Source organism: Callospermophilus lateralis, chromosome 11 (assembly GCF_048772815.1).
Source record: "Callospermophilus lateralis isolate mCalLat2 chromosome 11, mCalLat2.hap1, whole genome shotgun sequence".
NCBI lineage: Eukaryota > Metazoa > Chordata > Mammalia > Rodentia > Sciuridae > Callospermophilus > Callospermophilus lateralis.
In genome coordinates this window covers 93464653-93482684 of record NC_135315.1, presented here as the reverse complement: position 1 = coordinate 93482684, position 18032 = coordinate 93464653, and the positions used below count along the sequence as shown (strand labels likewise).

The following is an 18032-nucleotide window of genomic DNA, read 5'->3' as shown; positions in this document are numbered from 1 at the left end:
AAATCCTCTTCTAATATGAGATATAGAATGCATTACTGTTAATTATACTCACCCTATTATGCCATAGAACATAAGAATTTGCTGTGCCTATCAAACTATAACACTGTACCTGGTGACCAACCAATTTCTATTCTCTTCCCCCTCTACTTGTCCCCATCTCTGATGACATCTAGTCTATTTGATTTCTATGAGATCAACTTTTTAAAACTGCCCACTGAGTGAGATCATGTAGTATTTGTCTTTCTGTGCCTGAAAGTCTCCAGTTTTAAACATTTCCTTCCTAGATTTGTGACTATGCTTTGAGACTTCATTATTATAAACACATATATTATTCAATTGCATTCAATTTAGTTATATAGTATTTCTTACACATTGTCCCATTTTATCTATCATAGAGATACCCTCCTTTCATAAAATGTTACAGTGTTCCATTACATAAATCTTTTAATATTTTGGTTATTTCCAGTACAAGTAATCACAAATAATGCTATAACATGTAAAAGTCACAGTTGGAAGAAGGTTGTCAATCTCTCCAGGCCCAGAAGTGTGTATGTTTTGCATGTTGAACTGATTCTATTTTGTATACAGACTGTATGCAAAGTAGAGGGGAAATAAGAACATTCATGTCTACTTCTATATGTGGAAAGAAAATCAGGAAGGATATAAAACTGGCAACCAGGTCATAAGAGTCTGAGGTAAAGATTCTTCCCATACACACCTTCCTATTTTTAATTTTTAATAATGTGACTTTGTTACCTAGTAAAAATAAATAAATAAATAAATAAATAAATAAATGTGGCTAAGAGAATATAGTAGCAAGAGATCTTCCAAAAATGGTAGATTAGAGGCATTATACACTTGCCTGCATCTCCTTGAAACCAAATTAAAATAACTGTAACATAGTTGCTCACTGAGATGAATGACTATGAGAAAATACCAGGTTTCAACTGTGGATAGAGACTTGGAGAAGCCCAAATAAAATGGACTGTGGAAGACAGAATGAAACAAAATGCACCAGTGCCAATCCCAGGGAAGTATGCCCCAGAGGTAGAGAAGAAACAGAGTCCCAACAAACATGACTGGCACAGGATCCAGCCTCCTGCAGAAATATAGGCTAAGCAAACAACAGTACAGTTTGCGTGTTGAATTGGCTCTGTAGAAGACCCCTGTACTTCTTTGCATATTCTCAGTTTTATAATTTGGGGCCATCTTAGAAAAGGTCCTATTGTCTGAGGTTACTTACTGCTTTAGCAATCAGCATATGCAATAACAGAAGGTGCTTCTCATTAAACCTGGCAGTTTGCCAGACGCAGCTCTCAGAGTCCGGGGAATGAGCAGTCACATGTAGCCAGGACTGGAAACACCAGAAAAATGGACTGTGGATTATGCAGAACTCACCAACATCCCTTCCACCACAGATCTTTGAGACTCTATATCCTCTCTCCATCCTTGGGGGGCCATACAGGAACACTCCACAGAGCTAGTATTAGCTCTACCCTCCAAGTGCTAAGCTCTGAAGAGAAGATTTGGGGAGTTCCACATTCTGACATGCCATGATGTCAGCATCAGCTCTGCTCTAGAAGTGCATAACACAAATAGCTCCAGAGAGAATTTGTTTCTAGGGAACTCTGTGTTCCACACTAGCTCATTCTGATGTACAAAGCAGCTGAGAGGTATTCCAACTGAATCAAGCCACAAATTACTACCATCAGTCAACTGACTAGTACCATAAAAGAAAGGAGTAAGTCCCAGTCTTTTCTCTGTCCAAGCAGCACACAGACTAAAGACAAAGAAATTCTCTGATCAGCACAGTCAAAAAGTTTCTATCCTTCCTGCTCTCTTGGGCACCTGAGGGAAAAGAAAATTTTCATTTTTTTTATTCATAGTTTTACTTTTTTTTTAAACTCAGGGGTACTTTCAAAACTGCATTACATCCTCAGCCCTTTTCATTTTTTTCAGACAGGTTCTCTTCAATACTGGCTTTGAACCTGTGATCCTCCTGCCTCAACTTCCTGAATAACTAGGATTACAGGCATATACCACCACACCTGGCTTAAGTTTTTGTTGTTGTTGTTATTTTTATGTGCTGTTTTGTGGTTATTTCCCTATTCCCTCTTATTTTTTTGATATTGGGGACTGAATTCGGGGACACTCGATCCCTTGGCCACATTCCCAGCCCTTGTTTGTGTTTTATTTAGAGACAAGGTCTTACTGAGTTACTTAGTGCCTTGCTAAATTGCTGAAGCTGGCTTTGAACTCTTGGTCCTCCTACCTCTGCCTCCCAAGTCACTGGTATTACAGGCATGTGCCACCATGCCTGTATTTTTCTCCTCTTTTTAATATGAAATATTTTTCTTCTCTTCCCTTCTCCCTTTTCTATTTTACTTTTCTCCAACTATATTTTATCCCTTTGATTAATTCTATTTTTATTATTTAACTGTTTGTTATTTAATATTATTTTTCTTCTTTCTTTTCATTTGTTGTGGTATTACTGTTTTTAGTTTTTGGATTTTACTTTATTTATCTATCTCATTTTTCTTTCTTCTTTGTTCCTCTTCTTTTTTTTTTTGCAGTGATTGAGATTGAGTCTGATTGTGTTGAACACATCAGCTGGGTGCTCTGCCACTGAGCTACACTCCCAACCCAACTGAGGGGAATTATGCCTTGCTTGGGCCACACTTAAACCTTGGCAGATACTTCAACTTAGAGAATAGGAGGAATAAAAGCCCACAGACTATAACCTGTCCCCAGGCAAGCATGGCAAGGTAGGTGAATCTGAAGTCCCTCTTGGGAACCCTCACTACTATATCAAGAACAGAAGAAATAGCATAACTGTTATAGGCACCATACTTATGGTGCCTATATATGGGGCCTCAATATCTGTCATTCCCATACCCTATCAGACAGCATATTGCTGATAGGGTTGGAGGTGAGTGTGACAGTGGAGGGAGCTGTAACTGGCTATTGTTTCTCCCCATGAAACAACTAGAGATGCCCTGAATGTCTAAACAAAAGATAAAGGCTCCAGGACATCACCACAATTGGAACAGCCAGTAGCAGAACTGCTTCCAAGTTAACAGCCAAGTTAACAAAGCCCAGGGAAACCCCCAACAAGTACCTGATAGGGGCTTCGATTCCCACTATAGGAGTAATCACAGAGGGTACACTCTATATCTATTGCTGTCTATAGCAAAATTGCCTGAAATACCAGACAGACTACCCTCTTGCAAGTCGTATAAAGAAAATAAATCACTTAGGCTCTGACATATATTGTGTAAAAATCTTTAACCACAGCCAAAGAAGCCACAGGAAAGTACACAAGGAAGTACAAATTGAATTAAATTCAATACTAAATAGAAACCCAGTGACCCAGGGCTCACCAAGAAATAGTGGAAAAGAGTGAAAGATATCCATCCCAGTGGATGAGCAAATCTCAACATACAAACACAAGAAATATGAAAGCACAAGGCAGTAGAATAGCTCCTGAGGTTTATAAATCTCTAATAAATCTCTAATCCAAAGATATAAAAGTAGATGAACTACTTGACAGAGAAATTAAAAGAATATTTTAAAAAAAAAAACAGTTCAATGAATTCCAAGAGGATATAAGAGCTGAATGAATTAAGGAAACCAATGCAGGATATGAATGAGAAATCTGATAGACAGGGATTTTGAAACCGAACCAACCAGAATTCTTGCAAATGAAAAGCTCAATAAGTCAGATTTTTAAAAACTCACTTGAAAGCCCCACCAAAACATTAGATAGACCAAAAGAAAGAATAACAAGACTTAAAGAAAAAGTTGAGGAGTTACCAGATTCAGAAACTAATTTTAAAAAGTCAGTAAAAATGAACATAATATACAAGATCTCTAGGATACCATTAAAGAACCAAACACAGGTATGATCAGAAAAGATGAGGGAGAAGAGCTACAGATTGAAGGCATAGAAAGTCTATTCAGCAAAATGTCAGAAGATAGCTTCCCAAATACTGGAAAAGACATGGATATCCAGGTCAAAGAGAAATAAAGAGCCCCAAGTAGCCAAGCGCCATGGTGCTTGCCTGTAATCCCAGCAACTTGGGAGGCTGAGATAGGAGGATCATGAGTTCAAAGCCAGACTCAGCAACTGCCAAGGCACTAAGCAACTCAGTGAGACCCTATCTCTAATAAAATACAAAATTGGGCTGGGGGTGTGGCTCAGTGGTTGAGTGACTCTGAGTTCAATCCCTTGTATCAAAAAAAAAAAAAAAAAACAAAATAAAACAAAAAAACCCAAGTAGACATAACAAAAAGAAAAAAGAAAAGAAATAAAAAAGCTTACCCACAACATATTATATTTAAACTCCCAAAAGTACCTAAAAAAATATTTATAAAGCTGCAAAAAAGAAGGGTCAAGTCATATTTTAAGACAAAGACATCAGAGTAACAGTGGATTTCTCAGAAGAAACTCAAAAAGGCCAGAAGGGCAAGGAATGATGTATTTCAAGGCCTAAAAAAAATAAATGTCAAACTCAATTACCATACCTAGCAAAGTTTCCCAAATCAAAGGAAAAATAAAGAACTTTCATGATAAGCATACATTAAAGGAATTCCTGACCACTAAATCAGCATTATAGAATATACATAAGGGAATTCTACACAGAAGTGAGGAAGAAAGACTAACACAAAAATAATGACACAGGAAAAAATAAATTTCATTAGACGAGATTAGAACAGCTAATAAGAAAAAAAAAGGAGAGAACCAAACAGTATTAATAAAATCATCAAATCTCTAAGATGAATAAAAGAGCAAGACACAACATAGAACATTCAAAACAACTAGGAAAAAAACTTCAGCCTGGGCTGGGGATGTGGCTCAAGCGGTAGTGTGCTCGCCTAGCATGCGTGCGGTCCGGGTTCGATCCTCAGCACCACATATAAAGATGTTGTGTCTGCCAAAAACTAAAAAATAAATATTAAAAAATCTCTCTCTCTCTCTCTCTCTCTCTCTCTCTCTCTCTCTCTCTCTCTCCTCTCTCTATAAAAAAAAAACTTCAGCCAGGCATGGTGGCACATGCCTGTAATCCCAGCACCTGGGCAGCCTGAGGCAGGAGGGTTGTGTGTTCAAAGTCAGGTTTAGCAACTTACCAAGACCCTAAGCAACTCAGTGAGACTCTGTCTCTAATAAAATACAAAACAGGGCTTGGGATATGACTCAGTGGTTGAGTGCCCCTGAGTTCAATCTGCCGCAGCCTGGCTGGCTGGGCAAAATAACCGGGGGGATGACGAATAACTTGTGTACGTTGATGCAGCAGGAATGGGAGCCATTTATTGTAGGACAACCGAGGTATTTATACATTTTACACAGCTTATCTAATTAGCATAAAATAGATACAGCAGTCAACCAATAAGGAATCTCCACACTTCATGGCTTGCTTTTGTTACTTCACAAACCACTCCCTCTGGCATTTGGCCAGGCGCTTTCCAGACTTGTTTACAGACTCTAACATTTCTCTGGCAAAATAACAGGTGCCAATCTGACTTGTTTACAGACCTCAACATTTCCCCCTTTTGTTTAATTTAGATAAGAACCATAGTGATTTTTACAGAAACACCATAAATAACCTGCTAGAAACAGAAAGGGAGGATACAAAATGTTACAATACCAAGCTAATTGATGGCTCCATGCAAGAAGCCCTTGGAAAAATTATACCAGCAATGACACCATTAGCAAAGATACCGAGTTACAATTTGTTGTAGATTACAGTTTGTTATCTCAGTCCAGGTAAAGCAGTGTCTCAATAGATTAACTCACAGTCCAGGTAAATCACAGTCTAGGTAAGTTCTGCAGGCAGCTAGCTTAAGTTGTAGCAGCAGAAACAGCAACAGCTCCGAAGTCTCCTCAGGTTCTCAGCCGAAGTTTTGTCTGGTTCTCAGCAACACTGAAAATTCTTTCACCTTTGTTTCCATGGGCACTTGAACGAAGGCAGGAACTCCGGATGGCTAAAGAAAATCCTGTAGCATTTCACTAAGAAAACAACCTTTTGAACAATTTAGTACATTATTTCAAGGTTTTTTACATTTGAAATAAGCCTTAATAGTACTCATTACTCATCAGCTTCCAGGTGTGGGAGAACCATTGTAGTTACTGGCCTTGGAAATGATCAAACTTCAGGGACACCAGTGTCTTCTGCCAGCTGTAGCATCTCAGGCAGCCCCAGATGGCCCTGGGGAGAGACCCAGACTCAAACTGCTTCCGGGCACAGGGAGCAAAAGCCTGCAAGACTGTGCCTCCAGGTCAGGTCTAGATTTGGGCTGGCAGTGGCGATCCGCTCCCCTGGGCAGGGGGGCAGGGAAGAGCCGGCAACTGTCGCTTGGAAAATTCTTGCTGTGCCATGATCGGCTTGGGCAGGTGGTAGTCGCCTTGTCGATTCACGCACCCTCCGGTAACGAAAAGTATTTAGTAATAGCCTTTTGCTGCAACTTGTTTCCTGATAATCCTTCTTCTTCTGAACTTTCTTTTTCTTTCTGACTAGAGTTTCTGGGCTTTTATCAACACATGCCCTAACTATTCTTGGTTCCACTGGGGTGCCTTTTTCTCATATCAATTTACTTCTCACCCCTTCCATATTTTCATCACAAAGACAATACAACATTTCAAGACAAAACAAGACACAAACATACTGCATCAATCTTCTCCATTTTCTTGAAATGGCCATTTTTCCTCTCGCCCTATCTGCCTAGGGACAAGCAGATTGCTCCCATCCTATCTATGGACGGGCAGCTTTTTTCGTCACTTACCCCCGAGTGTCCCGGGGCTCCCCGTAATGGGCCACCATCTGCCGCAAGCCGGCTGCAGCAGAATATCCGGGGGGTGACGAATAACTTGTGTACGTTGATAACTTGTGTACGTTGATGCAGCAGGAATGGGAGTCATTTATTGTAGGACAACCGAGGTATTTATACATTTTACACAGCTTATCTAATTAGCATAACATAGATACAGCAGTCAACCAATAAGGAATCTCCACACTTCATGGCTTGCTTTTGTTACTTCACAAACCACTCCCTCTGGCATTTGGCCAGGCGCCATCCAGACTTGTTTACAGACTCTAACATTTCTCTGGCAAAATAACAGGTGCCAATCTGACTTGTTTACAGACCTTAGCATCAATCTTTGGAACAAATAAAATAATTTTAAAAATTACAGAATAACAAGAAAAAAAGTGCACACGCACCTTTGAATAAGAATTCTCAACATGAATGGTCTTAATTCTTCAATTAAAAGGTGCAGATTAGCTCATTAGATTAAAAAAGAAGACCAAATAATATACATCCTAAAAAACTCACTGGCAAAAACATACACAAACTGAAAGTGAAAGGATGGAAAATGATACTGTAAGCAAACCAAATCCAAAAGCAAGCAGCAATAGCTATACTCATAGATGACAAAACAGAAAAAACAAAGGATGTCATTACATATTGATAAAGGAAATAATTCATCAAGACACATTAACAATTACAAACATATATGCACCAAACATAAGAGCACCAATTTTATAAAACACCACAGGACACAAAGGGAGAGATGACCCTAATAATGAGTAACTGCAGTAGCCACTTTCACCATACAGACCAAATAAAATCAACCAAAAAAACATCAGGGGTGAATTATACCATAGTTCAAATAACTTAACAGACATATACATCTAAGGGCTGCAAAACGTGTATTCTTTTCATCAGTGCATGAAACTTTTTACAAAATAGATCATATTTCTGACCATAAAGCAAGAGTTAACTAATTCAGAAAAACTGAAATGATTACTTGTATCTTATTGTATCATGATGGAATGAAACCAGAAATTTGTAACAAGAAAAACTGCAGTAATTATATCAAAACATTGAGGCTAAAAATACACTGGTGAACAAACAGTAGGTTATGGAAAAAATCAGGAAGGAAATTTAAAAATTCCAAGAATCAAATAAAAATGAAAACATAATATAGTATAACCTGTGGGATACAGTGAAAACAGTACATTGGGGGAAGTTTATAGATATGAATGGCTATATTGAGGGAGGTAGGGGGAGCAGATCCCAAATAATAACCTAAGATAAATCTCAAGGTCTTTGAAAAACAAGAATAAACTAAGGGGCCAGGTGCAGAGGCTCACACCTATAACCCCAGTGGCTTGGGAGGCTGAGGCAGGAGCATCACAAGTTCAAAGCCAGCCTCAGCAACAGTGAGACCCTGTCTCTAAAGATAATACAAAACAGGGCTAGGGATGCGGCTCAGTGGTTGAGTGCCCATGAGTTCAATCCCTGGTACCAAAAAAAGAAAAGAAAAAATCAATAAAACAAAGAGCTGTTTCTTTGAAAAGAAAAATGAAATTGAAAAACTTTTACCAAATTTAACCAAAAGAAAGAGAAAACCCAAATTAACAAAAATAGAGATGAAAAAGGTATACTACAAAAGACAACATTCATAAGATCCTTCAGGAAAATCTGGGAAAACTACATACCAAAAAAAATGGAATATCTAGAAGAAATGGAGGAGATTCTGGACACATATTTTAAAAATCCAAATAGATCAGTAATGAGCAATGTGACTGAAGCAGGAGAAAAGTCTCCAAACAAGGAAAAGCCCATGCCTAGACAGATTCAATGCTGAAATTTACCAGATTTTAAAGAACAGCAATGCTTCTTAAGCTATTTAGAAAAAAAAAGGAAAAAAAATGTTTCCAAACTCAGCTTACCAAGCTAGAATTACCCTGCAACCAAGACCTGATAATGACACAACAAAAAAGAGAAAACTATAGACTGATATCCTTGATAAACATAAATGCAAATAAATGCAAAATCCTCAATAAAATACAAATTCAATGGCACATTAAAAAGCTTGTCCACAAGTTGGCTTCATGAAAGGGATGCAAGGATGGTTTAACACACACAATTGAATAAATGTAATATAGCACATTAATACAAAAATAAATAGAGGATAAAAAACATGATCTCAAAAAACCTTTGATAAAATTCAGTAAAGCTTCATGATAAAATGCTCTGAATAAACTATATATAACACAATCATACTTTAACATAAAAAAGGATATATATAACACACCCATAGCCAACATCATACTGAATACAGAAAAATTGAAAGTGTCCCTTCTAAACTCAGCAACAAGGACCTGGAGTTGTGGCTCAGCAGTAGAACGCTCACGTAGTGCATGCGGGGCACTGGGTTTGATCCTCAGCACCACGTAAAAATGAATAAATAAAATAGAGGTATTGTGTTCAGCTACAACTAAAAAATAAACACTAAAATAAATAAATAAATAAACTCAGCAATAAGACAAGTATATCTGTTCTCACCAATCTTTTTTTTAATTGAATATGACAGTGGAATGCATTACAATTTTTTTATAAATATGACAGTGGAATGCATTACAATTCATATTACACATATAGAGTACACTTTTTCATACCTCTGGTTATATATAAAGTGTATTGACACCAATTGGTGCCTTCATACATGTTCCACCACACTTATTCAATATAGTAGTACTTAAAACCTTAGCCAGGCCAATCAGGCAACAGAAAGAAATAAAAGGGATAAAGATAGGATAGGAGGAAGTCAATGTATCCCTTGATTACAGACACAATTCTATACTCAGAAAATCCTAGACTACACCAAAATACTCTTAGAACTGACAAATTCAGCAGAGTTGTAAGATTTTACAAAATGCACACAAAAAAATTAGTAGCTTTTCTAGACACCAATAACAAACTCACTGAGAAAGAAATCAAAAAGCAATCCTATTCACAGTAGTCTCAGAAAACAAAAACTAAAATACCTAGGAATAAATAAAACCAGAACTGTGAAAGACTTCTATAATAAAAATGACCCCAAAGAGGTATAAACATAAAGAACTTGAGGGAAAAAGAAAAAACTAATGGAACATGGGAAGGCTTCCCATGTTCATATTAGGAGAATATAATTTAAATGGCTATACCACCAAAAGTGATCTACATGTACCATGCAATCCCTATGAAAATATCAATGACATTATTCATAGAACTTGAAAAAAATCCTAAAATTTGTATGGAATCATAAAAGACCTAGAATAGTCAAAGCAATCCTCAGCAGAATGCACAATGTAGGAGCCATCACAATATCTGACTTAAAAATACACTACACAGCTATAGTAACAAAGATATCTACTGACGTAAAAACAAACATGAAGGCTATGAATAGAATAGAAAAACAAGAATAAAGCCACAAATCTAGAGCGAACAGATTCTTGACAAAGGTGTCAAAAATATATCAGAAAAAAGAAACCTTTTCAAACTGGATAGAAAACTGGAAATTCACTTATAAAAGACTGAAAATACCAGACCTTATCTTACATCCTGAACAAAAATAAAGTCAAGATGGATGGATCAAAGATTTTAATGTAAGACCTGAAACTCTGAAACTACTAGAAGAAAACATTGGGGAAAAATTTCAAGATACTGATACAAGCAATCGTTGATTGCCTGAATAGGACTTCAATAACTCAGGGAACAAAAGCAAGAACTGACAAATGGGATGATATCAAACTAAAATGCTTTTGCAGTGCAAGCGAACAACAGAATGAAAAGACAGCCTATAGAATGGGAGAAAACCTTGCCAACTACTCATCTAACAAATTATTAATATCCAGGACATATAAAGAACTCAAAAAACTTAACAACAAAAGAACAAGTAAAGTAATCTAAATTTTAGAATGGGCAAATTATCTACACAGACACTTCTCTAAAGAAATACAAATGGCCATAAATACATGAAAAAATATTCAATATCTTCATCCATCAGGGAACTACAAATCAAAACTACATTGAGATTCTATCTTACCCCAGAATGCTATTATCAAAAAAAATCCAAAAATGCTTGCAAAGACATGGGAAAAAAAAAAACCTCTTACACTCTTGTGGGAATATAACAGTACATACAGACACTATTAAAATGGGTATGAAGGTTCCTCAAAATATTTTTAAAAAATTAAAAATGGAACTATCATATGATTCAAGTTTATCAATTCTGGGTATATTATTATGATCCAAAGGAAATTAAGTCAGAATACAAGAGATACCTACATATCCATTTTTACTACAGTACTATTCACAATAGCCAAGCTATGGAATTAGACTAGTTGCTGATCGACATTTGAGTGGGATAAAGAAAATACAGTATATATTTTTCAGCCATAAAAATGAATGAAATCACGTCATGTGCAGAAAAAAAGATGAAATTGGAGGACACCATATTAAGCAAAATAATTAAGAGACAGAACAAGCATTATAGTTTTTTCTCATATGTGGAAACTTAAAAAATAGCTAAGATGCAGCACAGTGGTAGAGCCTAGCATGCACAAAGCCCTGGGTCCAGTCAATTCTCCAGTGCTGCCCAAAATACATAAAGATAACCTGGAAATAGGAAAGACATTCTTAAGGAAAAGAAAAGGGACAAAAGGTAGGGGTCGGAAAGGAAGGACAAGAGAGGGTAGGAGAGTGGATGGATATGATCAAAGCACAATATATATACACGCATTGAAACATCACAGTGAAACTTCTTAATTTGTACAATAAGGACATATTAATAATTATAAATTTAAAAATTAAAAAAAATTTCAGAAGAATAACTACAAGGTTAAAGTCTGATCAGTTGCGGGGAGGACTGAATGTAGTCTTTTTTTTTGTCCTCTCCACCTATGATGCAAAACATAAAAAACATCAGGTGTCTCACCAAAACATTATAAAGAAGAGGAAATTGAAAATACTCACAGGGGAATCGTTTCATATAGAACCTAAGCACTAAATTGAAGTGATTAGAGGCTACACTACACTACTACTAGAGCTGGAAGTGGTATAGATCAAATATAGTCTGTACATTAATAAAGAGCCTGTATTTAAAAATTTAAAAGGATCCCTTGCTTTTTTCTTTCTTTCTTTTTTGTAAAATGCGACAAAAAGTTGTGTACTGTTGAAAGAGTGAGCAAGAACTTTTCCTTACTTCTTTGCCACAGAACCCTTCTTTTTCTTATATAATCTAAAAAATTCCTTAAAATCTGAATTTCAGAGTCTCCTACAATAATAAAAAACTCAAACTAGTTCAAGAGAATTATATAAACTATGCTCTGAACTGTGTGTTAAAACAATTATTTCATATGAAACACTTCACCATTTGAAGTTTATGTCTATTAAAAATTAAAATGTAAAAACTCAGATTTTCATATGTAATGTGACATGTACATGTTGGCGATTATGAAAATAAGGTAACAAAATATCTAAGTTATTAAAAAATTAAACAAATGTTTTCTAAATTTGAAAAACAATGTGACCAATAAAATATTGATTTTTTAAAATAAAATAAGAATAAGCATCCATTATAAATATATGAACTTAATTTCTTAAATCTGATGATTAAGGAATGCCAGTCTTACATAATTACTATAAAAGCAGATTTTTATCTAAGCTAAATAGAAATTCCATTATGAGAAGATTTCTGATCTAAATATTGAGATAGACCATAGTGACTGTAAATCTCAAAAAATTCCTTTTTGAGAGGGGGAGTCTCACTATGTTGCCCAAATGGCCTTGAACTTGTAATCCTCTATCCTCATCTTCCAAAGTAGTTGCAAATATAATCATGTGCCACCATGCCTGGCTTCAACCTTTATAAAAATTAAATTCTGAAAGTTTTACCTTCATGTGATTTTTCAAAGGATCCAAAAGATTGAAATGAATATTGCACTTGGAACAAGCTCTTGGAAAAGGTGTTCCATTTTTAGATTGATTTGATGAGGTATTTGCACCTAAAATAAATTCAGAACATTTATGATTCAAAACTCATCACTTTTGAACATTAAATAATCACTGATAGTTTCAAAATTTATAATAATTTCTAAAATTTATGTATAAATACTATAGTAATTTTTATAGTATAGAATGTAAGATCTCATATTTACCTTTTGATGGCATAGCCTGGGAAGATGTCAGTGAAGGAGATTTAACTGAAGGGAATTCAGCTGGAGAATTTGTTCCAGAAACACCCTCACAGGGCTTAGGCTTTTTTGGATTAACACTGTTTACTTCAGAAGCAGAAGGACGTTTTGATAAAAATGAACTTTCATTCACACCTACAATGATTTAAACAGTGGAAAAAATATTTTAGAACACCTAGAATACTACTCATAACTAAGTACAAATACTTTGGAGTTAATTTACAGATAATATAATTAATTATCATATCACACAAATAACAAGAAAAATTAAGTGATCCAAACTCAGGGCATATACAGAAATAGTATAAACATTTATTATAAACTCCAAGAATTAAGATAATTTGTAAAATAACCTTTCTATGCAAGAAATTCTAAATGTGGCTTCAAACAGAAATATATAAACTGCTATTATAAAAGAAGCCAGACAAAAAATTTTAAAGCAGAAAACACTGAAACAAGTTCCCAGAAATAAATTACTTTTGGATACTTAAATGTGATAGAATTTGTTAAAAAAAAGAAAGAAAATCTGACAATAACTTTTATTTGTTCCAAAAATTGATACCCTCATATGCTTTTTTATTTAGCAATTTAAAATGTCTACTGCAATGTTAGCTCTTTTCTCACCTAACAAACTTAAGAGTGGTCTACTGACAGCTTTAGGTGATTTTAACCACTTATTGCCATGTACAAAGTGGAAACAAATAAGTTTGAATAATAGTTTACTCATTCATATGAAAGGGCACATAATACAGGGAGTTAGTATAAGGATTTTCATACTATGTTCCCCAGAATTTAATGGGGTCATTTTAGGGAATATATTGGGCCATGTCTGACAAAAAAACACTTTTCCATTTTATTTATTAGATATTAACATAAAAATTTGTTTGTACAGGGATTTCATTAAAAAAAAAACCTCTTCCATTTAAAAACCATTACCTTAAGGATAAAGAATTTAGATCTATTTAGAGCATTACTAAGAAAAATGGGGATATTTAGACTATAACCAAGCCAGGCAAAGTCCTTTTAGAAAATAATACACAATGGGCTTTGTAAAAATGGATTTTAAAACTGTACATCATATTTTAATAATGCCAACTATACACTAAAAGTAGAAGCAGTGAATAAACTACAAACATTCTAGGCTTTTAAGTCAGACAAGATAAGTTCAAATCCAGACTACGTCAGTCTCTAGCTATGCACTCTTAAGCTTATTTAATTAATTTCTCTGAGTTTAAGCTTCCTTTTTTGTAAAATAAGTTATAATGCCTTATTTTACAGAGCTATTTAAGAAAAAGATAATATACTTAAAATATCCCAAGAAAATATTTGGTACATAAAAAGCACTCAGTAGAAAGTGAAAGGTACTATCATTACTAACTAAATATTTTCCATCTTTATTTTAGAGGGGAAAAATTATTCCAACAGATATAATAGTAAAAACAAATATGCCATAAAAATAAAAAGTATTATAGTAGTTAGCTTCTCTGTTCCATCGTTTGAGATAACATAAAAATCATCTCCCACTAATGAAGCACTCTATTACAAACTGCAGGTCCATAAGAAAGATTCCATGAGATCCCTTTAGCATTCTTCTGAGACGTTTAGGTTACCCGAAAAACCACTAGGTGCTAGCATTTCAAATGAATCAGTTGATTTTACAACAGGCTAAATAGTAGAAATAGATTGCTTTAATGGAAGAATTTAACAGAAAAAATCTCAATGTTAAAAAAAGTCACTTGCATTTGATTGAACTTCTGATTCTTTAGCTTACCTTCGTTCTATTAGGCTGTGCTATTCCCTACTTTTAAGAAATTCTATCTCTGCCAGTATAAATCCTATACTCACTCAAGATCAAACTCAAATTCAATCTTCTCTGAACCCTCATAATTTCTACAGTGTGTTACTGAACATCATAGTTCATATAATTATTCATATTTATCATACATAACTGCTGTAATGTCATTTAAACCTTATAAATGCATTTTTAAATTTACTTATCTTATTTGGCCATCAGAAAAGCCCTGAATAGAATGGCAATCATCAAGAATACAGGCAACAATAAATGTTGATGAGGATGTGGGGAAAAAGGTATACTCATATATTTTTGGTGGGACTGAAAATTGGTACAACCACGATGGAAAGCAGTATGGAGATTCTTCAGAAAACTTGAAAGGGAACCACCATTTGACCCAGTTATCCCACTCCTCAGTTTATACCCAAAGGACTTAAAATCTGCATATTAGAGTAATGCAGCCATGTCAATGTTTATAGAAGCTCAATTCACAATAGCTAAAATATGGAACTAATCTAGGTGTTCTTCAATAGATGAATGGGTAAAGAAAATGTGAGATATATATATATATATATATATATATATATATATATATATATATATATATATATATATATATCATGCTAAGAGAAATAAGCCAACCCCGAAAAATCAAAGGCCAAATGCTTTCTCCAATACCTGGATGCTAATTCACAATAAGATGGGAGGCACTAGAGAAGAATAGCATTACCTTAAATTAGGTAGAGGGAAGTGAAGGGAGGGGAGAGGAGGGAAGGTGATGTGGGAATAGGAAGGATCATAGAATGAAACAGACATTATTACTTTATGTATATGTGATTGCATGAGCTATATGTTTCTATAACATTTACACTAAGAAAAATGAGAAATTATATCCCACTATGTATATCAAAGTGCATAAATGCATTCTCCTGTCATGTATAGCTAATTAAAACAAATTTTAAAATAAAAAAAAGCCTGGAATAAACTATATTAAAAATTAAAATAAAGGGCTGGGGTTGTGGCTCAGTGGTAGACTGCTCACCTAGCATGCGTGAGGCATTGGGTTCAATCCTCAGCACTACATAAAAATAAAATAGATACTGTGTGTACACCTACAACTAAAAAAATAAATATTTTTTTAAAAAAAATTTAAGTGAAATCTCCAAATGGCTGATTCAGGTATGGTGAATGAATGCATAATATAAGAATAATAAGTACCTCTACTTTGAATAATATCAGAAAACAAAAGTGGAAAGAGGTTAACTGACTAAAAATTCTCCAGATTAGAGGTTCAAACTTACTTCTTTCAAATTACCTTATTTACTGCTCAGACTAAAGTTTCATTCTTTATATCAGAAAACCTGGCTAGAGAATAGGTGTCATAATCCTTACTTTTAAGAAGTTTCAAGAACTCATATCTTCTATGAATAAAAGTCCATGCGTTTTGTAAAACCAGATTTAGCACAAATACATTCCCATTTCTCTTTGGGTCTTACCTACTTTATTAACTAGAAGTTTACTAGGTATGTACTGACACCAAGAGAAGTGAGTATCAAATATTGCTGAAAAGAAAAACAGTGGTGTACATCTAAAATCATAATGACTCATGAGGCTGAGGTAAGAGGATTGAAAGTTTGAGGGCAACTCAACAACAGCTAGTCTCAAGTAAAAATATTTTTTATAAAGTTCAAGCTTAGTGGTAGAATGCTTGCTTAGCACATGTAATGCCCTAGATTCAAATCCTCTATACCACACACACAAAAAAGGAAAAACATTAAGCATTATTACTATGGAAAAAGAATGGACAGAAGTTGAGTTTGGTAGATTCTTCACACTGATCTGTTTAGTAAACAACCTAAAAACTCCAAAAAAAAAATCATATACATCTCTACCTCATCAAATATTTGAAACACATAAAAATTGCCAGTATATAAAGATTAAGTACTTTGATTACAGAAAATTTTCAATAAGACAAAATTCATACTATACAAATGCATTTTGATTAATGAAGAATTTTGTTGTACCCTCAATGAATTTAAAATCTTCTTCAATAGGTAAATTTCATTACTTCTTCAAATAGCATTTATTGAGTACTTACTATGTACAAATCATTTATTTAATGTGGTTACTTTACACTAACACTTTAAAATCATGTTTTACTATCATATTGAGACCATTTATTGAACTAGAGTGACACTAACCTAATGAAGAAATCAATAATAACAAACACTTTTTCCCCTAACTGGTCATAGAAACTAATTTTTAAAATAGAATATTTAGGGCATATGAGGACCTCTCTAATTCATATAAATTACTTTAAGGTGTTAAGTTTGGCTCCAAGTGAGAATGAGTTCAAAGAAGTTTAGCCAAGATTTTATATAAAGTTACCCAAAAAGGCATTCAAAAACTATTAGCACAACTCCATGTTACAATATATGAAAGACTTCACAAGAGGATATGAGCTTCAAAATAGAAAGTTAATTCCATAAGCAAATTCATCAAGTTTTTCTTTTATAACTTTTTGGAAAAAGTACTAATACCAACCTACTATAGAAAGTGTTGGTCCCCCTTGGTAATGTGATAATCCTGTCTCCTGGGTCAAGTCAAATAGTAATTCTGAAGAATTATTAGATACAACTTGTGATGAGCTCATTATGTAATCCTGGTAAAATATTTCAGAGAAAGAATATTACATTTATTCATTATAGTTATAATTATTTTTCATAAAATTTATAAATGCAAATTAATTATATGCCAATATTCTAAGAATAACCTTTGATGCCTCAATTATTAATAAGCTTAAAAACACAAAGATGATTTCTAATTTGCCAAAATTATAATTTACTAAAACTTTGAAAGCAAGCTAATAGAGCTGGTCTATTCCTGACTAGCCAATTAATTTGAAGGAAAAATTATAGTCCAACATTTTCAAGATAAAAGAAAAGTAAATCCACTTTACATTAATAACAGTGATACACTCTGAGAGGGATTCTAAAAATGCTGTATCACCATCAAAAAGCAAATAATAGAACTTGGCAAAATCTTGGACTAAACAAGGAGACAAGTATAAAACATATTAACAAGGTTATAAAAATTAAAAGTTCTTGTGCCTCTAAAAAATTCTGCATCCTGGTGTCTGAGGAGTGGCTCAGCGGTAAAGCACTTGCCTTCCACATGTGAGGCACTGGGTTCGAGCCTCAGCACCACATAAAAGTAAATAA

The 18032-nt window shown here is 34.4% G+C and overlaps 1 pseudogene; it reads right to left on the bottom strand.

The window, feature by feature from the left end:
- The window catches only part of LOC143410698 (zinc finger protein 280D-like), a 51446-nt pseudogene that overhangs the window by 21930 nt on the left and 11484 nt on the right, over nucleotides 1–18032 (bottom strand).